The sequence below is a fragment of the Physeter macrocephalus genome, chromosome 4 (assembly GCF_002837175.3).
Source record: "Physeter macrocephalus isolate SW-GA chromosome 4, ASM283717v5, whole genome shotgun sequence".
Lineage (NCBI taxonomy): Eukaryota > Metazoa > Chordata > Mammalia > Artiodactyla > Physeteridae > Physeter > Physeter macrocephalus.
The window spans coordinates 53,066,638-53,079,046 of NC_041217.1; the positions used below are offsets into that span (position 1 = coordinate 53,066,638).

At 49.1% G+C, this 12,409-nt stretch overlaps 1 long non-coding RNA gene across 1 annotated transcript; it reads right to left on the reverse strand.

Annotated features, from left to right (window-relative positions):
• Positions 1-108: 108 nt before the first annotated feature.
• Positions 109-4,200, reverse strand: LOC102981270 (uncharacterized). The gene is made up of 3 exons (XR_448857.4): positions 3,342-4,200; positions 2,322-2,410; positions 109-826 (listed from the first exon to the last, which is right to left on the reverse strand). It is a non-coding gene; the product is annotated as an uncharacterized lncRNA (long non-coding RNA).
• Positions 4,201-12,409: the final 8,209 nt, after the last annotated feature.

Genomic DNA, 12,409 nt, shown 5'->3' on the forward strand with positions numbered 1-12,409 from the left:
CGGGACCCTGGCAGTGGCGGGCTGCACAGGCTCCCAGGAGGGACGGTGTGGACAGTGACCTGTGCTTGCACACAGGCTTCTTGGTGGCCGCAGCAGCAGCCTTAGCGTCTCATGCCAGTCTCTGGTGTCCGCGCTGATAGCCGCGGCTCGCACCCGTCTCTGGAGCTCCTTTAAGTGGCGCTCTTAATCCCCTCTCCTCGCGCACCAGGAAACAAAGAGGTAAGAAAAAGTCTCTTGTCTCTTTGGCAGCTTCAGACCTTTTCCCAGACTCCCTCTCAGCTAGCTGTGGCACACTAGCCCCCTTCAGGCTGTGTTCACGCAGCCAACCCCAGTCCTCTCCCTGGGGTCTGACCTCTGAAGCCCAAGCCTCAGCTCCCAGCCCCAGCCCGCCCCGGCAGGTGAGCAGACAAGCCTCTCAGGCTGGTGAGTGCTGGTCGGCACCGATCCTCTGTGCGGGAATCTCTCCGCTTTGCCCTCCACACCCCTGTTGCTGCACTCTCCTCCATGGCTCCGAAGCTTACCCGCTCTACCACCTGCAGTCTCTGCCCACGAAGGGGCTTCTAGTGTGTGGAAACCTTTCCTCCTTCACAGCTCCCTCCCACTGGTGCAGGTCCCGTCCCTATTCTTTTGTCTCTGTTTTTTCTTTTTTCGTTTGCCCTACCCAGGTACATGGGGAGTTTCTTGCCTTTTGGGAGGTCTGAGGTCTTCTGCCAGCGTTCAGTAGGTGTTCTGAAGGAGTTGTTCCACATGTAGATGTATTTTTGATGTATTTGTGGGGAGGAAGGTGATCTCCACGTCTTACTCTTCCACCATCTTGAAGCTCCTCCTATTGGGATTTTTAAAAAACAATCTCAAAATTCCAGAAAAGCTGCAAGTACCGGACAAAAAGGGTTTTTTTTCCTGAATTATCTGAGATAAGTTGTTGACACACTAGACAGTTCTTGAGAGTTTTCTATAAATAAGATTCTGATGGAGCTAGAGAGGTTAGCATCTTAGAAAAACAAGGGACTGTTGAAAGCTCTTCCTGAGAATGTGAAAGTGCAGGCATCGCCTGAGGGTATAGGATGTTTGTGAAAAAGACCAGGAGACTTCTTATGTCCTATCTCTACCATAAGCTTTGTGACCTTGGGTAAATCACCTCTGCATCCAGTGACAACTGGACTAAATGAATAACTTTTGAGTTCACTTCCAGCACAAGCATTTTGTGATTTTTATGTCTGAGGGGCATTTTTTTCCTACCATGAGGTTAAAGGGCAAAAATGATTCAGTCCTGTCCACCAGTGCCAAGTGCCCTTGCCCACTATTCGCCCCTGTGCTTGCCAGCCTGTGGCCTTTGACAGGGCTTCCAGCCTCATCTTCCTCCAGCTGACCAGAAGCCTCCTACTCTGCAGCCAAGCCAAGCTCCTGACAGTCTGTTCCCTCATGTCCCTGTGGTCATGCTACTTACTCTATGCCAAATGCCCTTTTGCCTTCCCCCCAATGCCCTTGGAAACTTTCTGCTCATTCTTCCTGATCTTTCCAAGCATTTCCTCCTCTGTGCTGCTTGAGCATCTATTCATTCCCCTCAAATCTTTTCACATCAACATAAGTGCTTCTTTATTTGTCATTCTCCCCACTAGACTTCAAAACTCTACAGGAAAGGGCCTGGGTTGCTTCCTTTTCTGCAGCCTCAGCTACTGACACAGTGCTTGGCTTATAATAGGTCATCAGTGGATAAATATGCCTTAAGAACTGTGGGCCAGATACTGTGCTGGGCTGGGTGGAGAATGATCCTGCTCTTGGGGAGTTCTAGGCCAATAGGGGGAGAAAGATGATTAAATAGGCAATTGCCACGGAAGGGAAAGTGAGCAACACTGTGGCAGAGGTGAGCTAGAGCTGATAAGGAAGCTCACAGGAGGACACCTTTCAGACTTGGAAAGCCTTCCATTAAGCTGGGTTGCCTCACACTTGGACTTCTCCAACAGTACCTTGCCAGGGGCAGGTGTTGAAGAAATGTGTGCTAGACTCTAAGCTCCATAAGGATTTGGACCATCACTACCTCATTCACTGATGTCTCTACAGCTTCTAGCATATGTGACACATTGTGGTAACCAATAAATATTTGTGCAATGAGTGCATGGATGAATTAACAACCAGGTCCTCCTTTCTGTTCTTTTCACATTCTTTTCCCACCTTGCCTCTCACTTTCTGACTTGTCCTTGTCCAAAGATGCGAGCTAATACTTACCTCAAAGAGGGTGGTGCTGAAGATCAAAGGCACTAATAAATATGAAACCACTTAGTATAGTATAAAGTGCTCTATACACATGAGTTACTACTTACCGCTTCTTCCCTTCCAAGGGACGTGTTGGGTGCAGCCGTTCTGGGCTGACCTGGTTGGGGTTCAGAAGCCCTCAGGACCTGTTATGTTCCTGTCGATGCAGGAAAAAAAAAAAAAGACTCAAGCATTCTTATTTACCATTCTTTAGAAATTTCCTACGTTTTAATAAGGACCTTAGAGATTTCTTCCTTTGCAACTAGGAAAGAATAATTCAAGGGCAGTAATTAGGGTTCACACAGTCACTGCTTCTGTGGACAGTCCTAATGAGGATTTTTCTTTTTTCTTATTGAGCTCTCCCAAAGGGACCTCTTATTAGAGAAAAATGAGTTCCACAGTCATGGTGGGAGGTAGCCTGTATTAGGGTTCTCCAGAGAAACGAAACCAGTAGGATGTGTGTACATATGGTAAAAGGATATGGATTCACCACGTGGGTCCTGCAGGAGTATGGAGGGGCTGAACCATGCTTAAATCATGAGTTGGGGCCAGTAGGACTGTCACTGGCCTGGAGCCTGAGATGGCTCAGGAGGCTGCAGAGAGGTGCAACGTGGAGCAAGCCCCTTGGCCTGTCTGTGCCTGAGTGACTTGAAACATGCCATCAGGGACAAGGAGATACTTCCCTCTTAAGAACCCCTGAACGGAAAAGTCCCCAATCCTTTGCCGGGACACAGACAAACTAAGTGGCCTCATGAGAGGTGTGAGAAGCCTGAGGGTTCACGTCGCTCCCTTCTCCGGGCTGGTGCAGTGCCCGTTGTCTAAGGCGCTTACTCGGCCATTTTACAGCACAGCCTCCCCTGCCTATTAAAAACACGTGATGCTGAGTGAAACGGACAAGGACCGGGATGGATGAAAATATTCCCCGGGAATAGGGGGGACGGGGGCGGGGGGTGCGAGAGGGCGGGTAAAGTCAGTTCAGCTTTTCAGGTGTCCAAAAAGGAAACTCCGGGAGCAGGATCTCCGGGGCTGAGAGAGGCTGTGGAGAAGGTAAAACCGGGGTCTCCTCTCAGCCTTGGAACCTTTCTTACCTCCGGCCTCCTCTCTACTTCGTAGAAATCCAGGCCTCTCAACCTGTCTGCCACTCCCTCAAGGCAGGCCTAGCTTCTAAAGCTAAGACGTTTCCTTTCTCCTCCACAGTTAAAACTTTCCAGAAAGATCAGCAACCCGAGGATGGTGTCGTCTGATTAGCCAGCACTGAAGTTGCTCAGACCGAGGGCAGCAGGACCGCCCGGGCGGGTGTGGGTTGCCGGGTAACGCGGGGTGCGCTGAGGCTGACGCTAGAGCGCCGGGCTCGCGGCAGCGCGGTCCCCGCCCCCAAGAGCTCCGCGCCCTAGTGGCCACCGAGGACTGCCGATCGCTAGCGAGTTCGCCGAGGCGAGCATCGCCCCCACACCGTCCTCCGGGCCTTGCGTCGGGGACGCGGGCTGGATTGGGACGCCCCGCCCTCCGCCTGCCTGAGCCGGGACCCTGGCGCTACATGCCCGTCACTTGTGCAAGCCGTCGGATTTTTCGGCGGCCTCACAGGCCTTGAGGGTGGGGTTGCCTCTCCTCTGACAGGCACGAGCGAGTACACAGTGCGGTCTCGGGGCACTGGTATCACCAGACTCCATCACCACCCGCACCCGGTTCAGCCGTGGCGCAGCGGCCGCAGGAGAGTCGAGAGCGCAGACCCAGCAGCAACCCCCACACCCTGCCCCGCCGGGCCCTGTCCTTTCCGCTTGGGAGAGCGGGCGCGTGCGCAGTGGCCCGGCCGCCCCGGCGTAGCGCCTGCGCACCGTGCTGTTCCCGGGCTGCTCCGGTACTTTAAAGCATTCAGCGTGAACAGCGGTGCGCGGGAGCTTTAGTGAGCACCTCCGGGGTAGTTAGTCCGCTTCTGCAGCGAAGTCTGCAGCCACCATCCAGCAGGGCTAGTCAGCACGTGAAGGACTCTGATCCGCATCAAAGAAGCCCCCGTAATAAGCACTTTAAATCTCATTATCTGAATCAAACCAGGAGACTCGTGAATTAATAACTAAGGCATTTTGAAATTATTTCTCTCAGTAAAATAAGAGAGATTGAAGACATGCAGTCGACTTGAAAAACATAAGCTGGACCATCATGGCCTGAGGTGGGTATCTGCATCCAGCAAGCCCAGGCCTGCCCGTTTGGAGCGAGGCCCTGGGTCTGGAGCTCCACTTGGTCCTGTGTGCCCTCCGCTCAGGGAAGGGCTGGCGGCTCTTGGAGCCAGCTGCCTGCACCGCTCGATCGGGGTCTCCTCCGAGTCCCCGAGGACGGAGAGCAGGCGCGGCCACGGGAAGAAAGTTACACGTGTAACAGAATCCTACCACCTGGGCCTTCATCAATCATCCCACCTGGGAGCAGAGTTTAGGGAGTGGGGGACAGCCAGCCCGTCTGCGTCTAACAGATGGAGGCCACTAACATTAATAAACGAATGGACAAGTGCTGAATGAGGCCAATGGGAGACGTGAAGTCTGTCGGAAGGGTCTTTGTTCTAATTATTAGAACAAATGCCTGGCACTCTACTACCTTACATCTGGTGAGCACTTAGCAGATTCTGACATCCTTCCGCATACAGTGTCTCCTTTCATCCTCAGAACAAGCCCTAAGGACCCAGGCCACACAGATGAGGCTTCCCTTCTACACAGGCAAGGAATCTGAGCCCAGAGATGTTCTGTGACTCCCTCAAAGTTGACTGAGGGACGCAGTTCTCAAACCAGCACCCAGGCTTCATGACTTCTTGGCTAAGAGTGAAGACATATGTCAGAATTCTCAGGAAAGTGTTCCCAAAACATGTATATTTATAATGTATATAAAACTTCCTTTCTGAGAGTGATGACCCAAACCCTCTGTATCCTAACACTTATTTTGTGCCCAGCACTGTGCTTGACACCTGGGGCCATAGAAAAATATTCTACTCTTGGAAGAGTTGCAGAACCTGCCACCCAAAACATGCCAGTTCAGCATGAGGATTATTTTGAGCTAAAGGAGCTTGAAAAACAGCAGATGCAAGAAGGATGTTCTGATTTCCCCTTTTCTTCCTGAAAACAGGAGATATAACTCCCATATGAAAAATGTCTTCCCGGGCTTCCCTGGTGGCGCAGTGGTTGAGAGTCCGCCTGCCGATGCAGGGGACGCGGGTTCGTGCCCCGGTCCGGGAAGATCCCACATGCCGCGGAGCGGCTGGGCCCGTGAGCCATGGCCGCTGAGCCTGCGCGTCCGGAGCCTGTGCTCCGCAACGGGAGAGGCCACAACAGTGAGAGGCCCACGTACCGCAAAAAAAAAAAAAAAAAAAAAAGCCCTCCCAATACCAGGAGAAAAGAAACGTTCTTGTCATCAGGGATAGGGAGTCAAGGCTGAGAGAAATCTGTACAAACAGACTTGTTAAAATAACTCATCTTCCTTTAGCCTCCTGACATATTTTAGTCCCGTTTCCACAGCTGCCTCTCTTTCTTCAGCAGAGTTTAAAAGCATTTAGGTTTTGCCACTTCTTTGGGTCTTCATTTTTTTATGAAGGCTCCCGTGGCACTTAAAGCTTATATTAAATAAATGTGTTTACTTTTCTCCTGTTAATCTGTCTTACGTCAATTTAATTCTAAGGCCCAGCAGTAGACCCTAAGAGGGTCGAGGTAAAGTTTTGCCTCTGCTACACCTCCAGAGCTTAATATTTAGGGACAGATACACCTGTCCTACATTAGGTACAAAGGAATAAGTAAGAACTTGGTGCATTTTACAGCAAGAGCACGTCCCACTTTGGAACTCCTTGATATATATTTGTGAAGTGAACAAATAAGTGAATCGATGAAAGAGGAGTTTAGAGAGGAAGAGATGACTGTAAATGGGGCCATCAAGGGAGGCCTATAAGTACTGTTCTGGGTGGATGATTAAAAATGGCCACTCTCAGGGCATCCCTGGTGGCACAGTGGTTGAGAATCCGCCTGCCGATGCAGGGGACGCGGGTTCGTGCCCCGGTCCGGGAAGATCCCACATGCCGCGGAGCGGCTGGGCCCGTGAGCCATGGCCGCTGAGCCTGTGCGTCCGGTGCCTGTGCCCCGCAACGGGAGAGGCCACAAAAAAAAAAAAAAAGGCCACTCTCCATGTGTATAAAACGACTTGTAATGTTTTATTCCTCTTGTTACAGCTATTTCACTTCTAGGAATTTATCTTAAGGGACTTGCCAGAGAGGAGAAAAAGAGATATATGTTCAGCATGTTTATTATAGTGTAATTTATCATAGCAAAAAAGTGGAAACAATGTTAAGGTCCAATAGCAGGGAATTGTAGTACTGAAATGATGGTCAGTCTACCCGATGGAATATTCTGCAGCCATTAAAATCAGTTGTAAGAGCACATGTTCTTGACTGGGGAAATATATGTGTGTGGTAGAATTATTAAGGGGGAAGAAAGCAGATTCCAAAAAAGGGTTAAGTCAATGATTATCCAAAAGTTGTAAAGGTGTTTGTGTGTGTCTATTATGACAGTGGTTCTCTGGAGTGCGATCAAAGGTAATTTTTATTTTCAACTTCCAGCTTTCCAAAAGCCCAGTTAAAAAAAAATAAAGGCCTTTTTCTTGCTGGCTTTTCAGGGAACTTGGGGTTTGTGGAGCTCTTTGGTCTGGTGGAAAGCCTTTATTTTGAGTTTTTCTTCTGAGCACAGGCAAAGTGGTGTCATGTACACATCTGGACCTGGGACCGCTACGGAGGGAAGGGGCCCAAAGGACGGGCAGAATAAGGGCAATTTAACAATTACAAATGAAAAATAAACAGATGACACACTGTTTACCCAGCACATGGGAGGTACCCAGAGCAACTTCCTTGGGTGCCTCCAGGTCACTTCCCCTGATGGAGAGGTCAGGTGGCTTGAGGGGACAGTCTACCCCTCACTCCTAAACCCCTCGGCCTCCTGGATTCTTCTCAAACTCTTGGCAAATGCAGGGAGAAGGCTTACGAGCAAAGGCTGGAGGACCCAGCTGAGTGGCACTAGGGATGGCCAGGCCCAGTAGACAGGTGGGGGGCTCCATGGGGAGTGAATTTCCATCGCAGAAAAAAAGTGACTTGCAGGGTGACCTATACTTATTCTCTCTCCCTCCTCCCCTTCTCCTTGCCCTCCCAACCTTGGACCCAAGGAGACTCCTCTGGAGGTGAGGCCTGGCCCAAGGCCCCAAACAGAGGAAAAGGGGCATGTGGTGGGGTCAGAGGTTGGCAAAAGAAACTTGCACCCTACTTTGAGGAGGACTGTGTTTGCCTCTTTGTACTAGGGTTTCGGTTTGCCAGCTGGTATTGGCAAGTTACTGAGCTCTCGGAGGCCGGTGTCTGTTTTGTTCATCAGCCCCAGCAGTGTGTGAGACAAAGCAAGTGCTCGCTAAAGATTTGTTCCATGATTACTTTGTAAATGGTGAGTAGGCATCCGTGTGCTGGAACACAACTCTTCCATCTCTAGGAGGCCTGAAGGCCAAGGCTGCTCAGTGGTAGAGAAGTCAAGTCTGTGTGTATGGTAAAGCAAGGGCACGGGTTTGCCTGGTGTGGGCCTGGTGTCCATTGTGAATTAGGGACTTAATCCCAAATGGGGCATTTGCAATGCAGACCTTTGGTTCTTTTGTTAAAGAAGTCGGACATTTCTCCAGACTCCTGCCCACATTTTTTCTGTTTCCTCTTCTTCTTCCAAAGGTGATCCTTTCATTCATTCATTCATTCATGCATTCAACTAGTATTGTTTGAGTACCGTGTTCCAGACTCTGTTCTAGATGCTGGGGATATAGAAGAACAAGAGACACCCATGGGTGCTGGGGCGCATTGGCTGCTGACAGGCCGATGTGTTTACACTCGAGTGCTCTGTATGTTTATAAAGGTTTTCTGGAAACAAAGCCTTCAACTAGAACAGAGTGCAGAAGCGTCAGACAGTGCAACAGGCCCTAAGTGAGGCAGGATGGCATTTTCTCCACGCAGATGCAGGGATGGCCCAATCTGCTGCTGCTGCTGGAAGGTGGTGTCACCTTGCTTTGGTTTTTACGTCCTTCCAGTCCCCATGTCTGGAGGAGTGTGCCACGGTGCCGTGGTAGACAGAGTGTTTATGTCCTCCCTGAGACCAGAAGACAAGATGGAAAGGATGAAAAGCATAACAGTTATGTTAATAACAATTTGGAGAGTTTAATGGTTTAGGAGACAAATGCAAGTAAGGTCATGTATTTGGTAGTCCTCCCCTGAGGGAGGGGGAAGAGCAAGGGGTTAGAAGCAGTTCTAGGTGCTGCCTTTATGGTCTCTCCTCTCCCAGGGGATGGTCAGAGTTAGGTGGCCACTCCACCAGCTCTTCTGTTGAAGGCATTATGTCTAGAAAACCCTATGGCTCCTGGCTTCTTAAGAACTCATGGTTTCTGCTACAGTGGCCCAAAGGGAGCCCCCGAGGGTCTGGTCTAGCATTTGGGGACAAAAGAAAGGGGTAGCTGGAGCTGTGCGTGTCCAGGCCAGATCAGCAGAGTAGGAGATATGGATTCAGAGCAGGGCTGTGCCAGGAATAAAAAGTATGATTTTCTAAGAGTAGCTGCTGCACTCTCTCTCGGACTGTGGAGCACTCGTTGATTGGACAGACGAGATACCAGCATCTCAGGAAGTGCTTCATGCTGCCCAAGGGAGTATCTTCAGGGGAGGGAAAGAGACTGTCCTTGAGGGTGGGGAACCCTAGGCCTTCTTCCAGTTTCTGACCTGTTTCTGCTTTCTTACCTGAGTGTATCCAGTTACAGGTGAGACAGGCACAGTTGTAACAAGGGGCTGTGTGTCCAGGCCCAAGCAATCCGCAGTGACTGTGAAGGCCTTTATTCTGTGCCAGCCCCAGAGGCACTGGACTGAGGGAGAGTCTCCAGTCCAACAAAGCCATCACCACATCAACACCTAGCTTCTTGACACGTTTCATGTGTGATCACCAGCCCTGTGACTCTCAGGGACGCAGGACAATGCCAGGGCTCTGGGACTGAGCCCAACATCCACCCACCCCCACCCGAGCTTCTGAACCTGTTGGGAGCCAGCCCCACAGTGGGAGGAGACAGGCCTCATCCTAGGAAGGCCCTGGGGCCTGGGAGCAAGTCCTCGGCCAAGGTGTTGCTCTAGAGACAGGGATCCGCCCCGGGCCTTGAATTGTTTCCCCCTCTGTTCAGAAGGATGAACTGGATAGAGGAATTCATGACTCTGAGTAGCAGAAAAGTGAACATTTAATGCCACCATAGTTTGATTCTTTTTAAACACCAGATTCTTTTTTTGACAACATTTTTCACCTCATATGCCACAAAAAGTCAGAGATCGTAGCCAGCAAACAATGTCTTCACACTGGAAATGGCACACAGCTTAATGAAGTCATGTCACCAGGTTTTGAGAACTATAACTTTCTTTTCCAGACTGTTCTCCAGGTAGCCTGCTCACATTTATCATGATCAAGCCAACAGCTAACTTATATCGCTATGCGAAGGCCCATACACAAAACCAGCCTGTCTGCAAATAGGCTGTTGGGACCTACCCAAGTACAGAATAGTTGAATTTCTGACTTTAACAAATGAATTTTATTAAAAGTTTTTAACAGCAAACACTTGTAAGCTAAGAACTTAATTTTTAAAATGGCACCAATCTTTTATCCAAATAGTGAATTTAAAACAATGACATTAAATACCACCATCGAATTTAAAGTAAGATTTTATGAACTTGTTTATGAAATCGCTGTTTCTGACACAATAAATGCACTTGGGCAGGTCTTGTCTCCAATTTTCCAATTGGCCCATTTCTACAGATTAGCATATTTATATACACATACATACATGACTAGAGCTGAAGGAACCACAAAGATCATTTAGCACACTGTCCTCATTTTACAGATTCGAAAACTGTGTTCCAGAAAAGTTGGGTAATATATCCAAGGCCATAGGACTATTGTCAAAACTGGAGTTAGAACGCAGGTTTTCTGTTCTATGTTCTTCCACCATGTCACATACCTTCTGTACACATGCATCCGTATACACCCCCGTGCACACACACGTCAGTACATCAGTGTGGTGTGTGTCCACATATCCACACAGACCTGGTGCAACAGCACCTCATGGGAAGAGTCCAAGATGCCGGACTCAGATCCCAGTTCTGCTATAAAACTACTCTGTGAACTTGGGCCAATCATTGGCTATTGACTTCAGTTTCTTCATCTAAAATGATTATCCCCAGCTCCTGAACAGGGCTTTCATTTCTTCAAAGCACTTCCCATCAACTATACCATTTTCTCTTTACACTCTCCCAGAAGGGCAGCTATTATGACCCCCAACCTTCCATCGGGGAGCCCGAGGTCCAGCAAAGTGAAGCGACTTGCCCAAGGTTGCATAGTGAGTGAGGAAAGCAGGCCTGGAGCCTGGTTTCCTTACTCTGAGCTCAAGGCTTTTTCTCCTAGGTTTAGCTGCCTCTCAAATGAGACTACTGACCCCAGCCCCTACTGGCCTCTCAGGGATCCAGTGAGGGGACAAGATGCTTTAAGTATTATGGGTTGTAAGACTCACTAAAGTGCTTTGGTTTGTCCAGAAAAAAACAGGTACTATATATATCCAAGGTAAGGAACTTCAGTTTTCTTTTCCAAACCCCTTCAGTAACAGCAGGGGTACGTCTTAGGAGGTGGGACGTCTTAGGGAAATGTAGGAACCTAATACTGTCTGCACTTTTCAGAAATTTAGTGTTGAACCAGCAGGAGGAGGCTGGATCCTCTTTCACTCAGGCCTGTAGAGGCTGATTTCCAAGACCGTTATCATCAAATTCAAAAGGAAATGATCTTTTCCTTTTCAGCTACTTACTTTAGAAACAAATTAGATTTTGAACTAAGCCCTGTACTTTGAGGATTGGATCCTAATCCCTGTTCTCCTGTTTTATTTCTCTTTCCTCCCCGCTGCCTGTGTCTCTTTTAACAGAGCTGGCTAGAGTGAGGAGAAAAAACAGCCATAGGCAGATCCACCAAACTTACACTTTGATGCATAGCACTTGGATAGCATTTCCAACCATGGTGTATAAATAAATTATAAAACACGAGGCGCCACAAAACAACATCCTGAGTTTACAAATAAATTATAACTTCTTCATAAACTGAATATGACAATGTGGGGTGTTGGTTAGCAGTAGGGGGAATGAAAGAGTAAGCGTTTTTAGTTTCGAAGGTAATTTTTACATCTACATAAAATAGATGTGTGAGTGCCAGCATTTCAGCACTCGCCCTACACACATGGACGTTGGGAACTGCATCTAGAGAATATTGATTATATGCACTAAAGGCCCGAGGGCACCTCTAGCACTTCAAGTATGTCCGATATTATGACATCATGTCTGGTTCCAAGCAGGGCCACCCCAAAGCAGAATGGGTTGTTTAGGGATGGATAAGCAGCTTCTAAAACTTTGCAAAAACTTTTTCTGAGAAGGTGAGCTTCTCCTGGATTGGAATTATGCTGTTATCTGGAAATGACAAGCAGCTTGGAATAGATATGTATTTTGTCGGGAAGATTGCTAAGGGAAACAATTTGTGAGTTTTTACCCACAAATGTTGACAGATCTTTGCTGGAGGAGGAGAACGAGAGATTATAATCCAAAGGAACACTATATTCTATTACCTGTCCACCCACTGCTGCCCCCCACCCGCCAAAAAAAATTTTAGACCATTTGCTGGCATTTGTCAATGAAACTGAGTGTCGGTTTTGCTTCACTGGGCATAGAGAAAAGTGGGCTACACGGGCCTTTCTTGGGGAGTCAAGTTTCAGTGTGGCAGTGCTGAAGAGCGCGCCCTATGGGGGAAGATGGGCCGTACTGCCTGGGTCGCGGCAGGCAGGCCCCAGGGCCAGCGCCAATGGATGATTTATTCAGCATCAGTTTGTCAAGAACAGGGCTTTCAACGTGTTTCTTACTTGCATGGTTTCAGGGTTTAAAATACACTGCCTGGGCTTCCCTGGTGGCGCAGTGGTTGAGAGTCCGCCTGCTGATGCAGGGGACACGGGTTCGTGCCCCAGACGGGGAAGATCCCACATGCCGCGGAGCGGCTGGGCCCGTGAGCCATGGCCGCTGAGCCTGTGCGTCCGGAGCCTGTGCTCCGCAACGGGAGAG